Raw genomic sequence first — 2,589 nt, 5'->3', positions numbered from 1 at the left:
CTGGACTGTTTTGGACCAGGTGGCTCTGCAGCTTACCTGGCTGCTTCTTGCTCTGACTGAGGGCTGCTGGGAGCAGGGGGTGGGGCTTGTTGCATGTGCCCGCCCCCTGGGCTCTTTACTGCCGGAGCTCCGCTCCCGTGTGCTCCTGCAGGAAATGACCCCTGCACACGAAAGGGATTGAGGTGGAAATGAGGGAGAATCCTGAAATGTGGGAGTGGGCTCCACCTCTTCAGACTGCGGATGGAGGACCAAGGGTTTTCAGATCTTTACAGGGTCTCCTGTATTAGAGTCTCCTTGCAGACAGACAACCAGCTCTGCCAAAAAGGGAGAATGGAAGGTTTCTCCATACAGTGCTCATTTTGGTGTAGTGCCAGGTTTGGTGTAGAAGAAAAGGAGAGATTGGATTTATACCCTGCCCTTAACTACCCAAAGGAGTCTCAGAGCAGCTTACAATCTCCTTTCCCTTCCCCTCCCCACAACAGACACCCTGTGAGGTAGGTAGGGCTGAGAGAGCTCTCTCGAGAACTGCCCTTGAGAGAACATCTCTGTGGGGAATCAAACCCGGTTCTCCCAGATTAGAGTCCGCGCTCCTAGAGCCAGTTTGGTGTAGTGTTTAGGAGTGTTAGGACTCTAATCTGGGAGAACCAGGTTTGGTTCCCCACGCCTCTACATGCAGCTGCTGGTGTGACCTTCGGTCAGTCACAAGTTCTCTCAGAGCTGTTCTCTCAAGGGCAGTCCTCGGAAGTTTTTTCTCAGCCCCACCTACCTCACAGGCATAGTGATGAATTATCAACATTGTGTGTTTTTGGGATTTCCCCACAAGGAAATATTTGTATGCCAGGTTTATTTGTCCCCTTTGTGTCCTACACAAGTCAATTTATTCGTCTCCTGAACTTTTCTGTTTGGTGCGAGAGCCAGTTTGGTGTAGTGGTTAGGAGCATGGACTCTGCTACTGTGACCTTGGGCCAGTCACAAGTTCTCTCAGAGCTGCTCTCTCACAAGCAATTCTCAAAAGAGATCTCTCAGCCCCACTTACCTCACAGGGTGTCTGTTGTGGGGAGGGGGAGGGAAAGGAGACTGTAGGCCGCTCTGAGACTCCCGTCTGGTAGTGAAGGGCGGGGTATAAATCCCATCTCTTCTCCTTCTTCTTTTACCTCACAGGGTGTCTGTTGTGGGGAGGGGAAGGGAAAAGAGTTTGTGAGCCGCTCTGAGACCCCTTTGGGTAGTGAAGGGCGGGGTATAAATCCAATCTCTTCTTCTTCTTCTTTTACCTCTCAGGGTGTCTGTTGTGGGGAGGGGAAGGGAAAGGAGTTTGTAAGCCGCTCTGAGACTCCCGTCGGGTAGTGAAGGGCGGGGTATAAATCCAATCTCTTCTTCTTCTTCTTTTACCTCTCAGGGTGTCTGTTGTGGGGAGGGGAAGGGAAAGGAGTTTGTAAGCCGCTCTGAGACTCCCGTCGGGTAGTGAAGGGCGGGGTATAAATCCAATCTCTTCTTCTTCTTCTTTTACCTCACAGGGTGTCTGTTGTGGGGAGGGGAAGGGAAAGGAGACTGTAGGCCGCTCTTAGACTCCCTTCGGGTAGTGAAGGGCAGGGTATAAATCCAATCTGTCTCTCTTTCTCTCTTTCGGTTTGTGTGGAGTTTTGTTTTGTTTTTTAAATCGAAGGACTGTTAAAAGCTGGAATTGATCAGCTGCAGTACTAAGTGACGCAGTCTATTTGACCACCTCTGCATTCTGCCTCCTCAGTCTTTGGCGTGTGTCAACCAGGCCTAGGTCCCAGGCAATTGATAGAAATCAGGAGACAGGAGCCTTTTCCGTGGGACGCTGGGGCTGTCGTGTCAATCAATCAACAAACGGCTAAGCTGTCCCTCTGTCCCTGTTCCTGAAGAAAGAGGCCCCTCAAAGTGCAGAGTCCCAGTCAGCTTCCTCAGTTGCCCCTCCGGTTGGTCCGTCCCCCAAGGCCTGGAATGATCTGTTGTTCCCAGATTAGCGGGAGAGTTCGTTTTTCTCACCACACTGTTGTTTCGGTCTCCACTCTTGCACGTGCCCAAGCTCAGACGTGGGGATGGTTTTACAGTTTGGCTCTGCTTTGATACGGTGTGCAATTCTGGTCACCACACCTTAAAAAGGATATTATAGCTTTGGAAAAAGTGCAGGAAAGGGCAACTCGAATGATAAAAGGGTTGGAACACTTCCCCTATGAGGAAAGGTTAAGGCGCTTGGGGCTCTTTAGCTTGGAGAAACGACGACTGAGGGGTGACATGATCGAGGTTTATAAGATTATGCATGGGAAAGAGCAGGTAGGGAAAGAGGTACTTTTCTCCCTTGCTCACAATACAAGAACTCGTGGGCACTCCATGAAACTGCAGAGCGGTCGGGTTAGAACGGATAAAAGGAAGTACTTCTTCACCCAAAGAGTGATTAACACATGGAATTCACTGCCACAGGAAGTGGTGGGTGCTACAAGCATGGACAGCTTCAAAAGGGAATTAGATAAGCATATGGAGCAGAGGTCCATCAGTGGCTATTAGCCACAAGGTATAGCTAGGGGCTCTGGGGCAAGTGATGCTCTGTCTTCTTGGTCCTTGGGG

At 50.6% G+C, this 2,589-nt stretch overlaps 1 protein-coding gene across 1 annotated transcript in view; it reads left to right on the top strand.

Annotated features, from left to right (window-relative positions):
* The window catches only part of LOC107114911 (rho guanine nucleotide exchange factor 17-like), a 127,324-nt gene that overhangs the window by 60,935 nt on the left and 63,800 nt on the right, over positions 1 to 2,589 (top strand). The window lies entirely within an intron of this gene.

The sequence above is a fragment of the Gekko japonicus genome, unplaced genomic scaffold (genome assembly GCF_001447785.1).
Source record: "Gekko japonicus isolate JY-2015 unplaced genomic scaffold, Gekko_japonicus_V1.1 scaffold2620, whole genome shotgun sequence".
Lineage (NCBI taxonomy): Eukaryota > Metazoa > Chordata > Lepidosauria > Squamata > Gekkonidae > Gekko > Gekko japonicus.
This window is presented reverse-complemented; position numbering and strand designations above follow the sequence as displayed.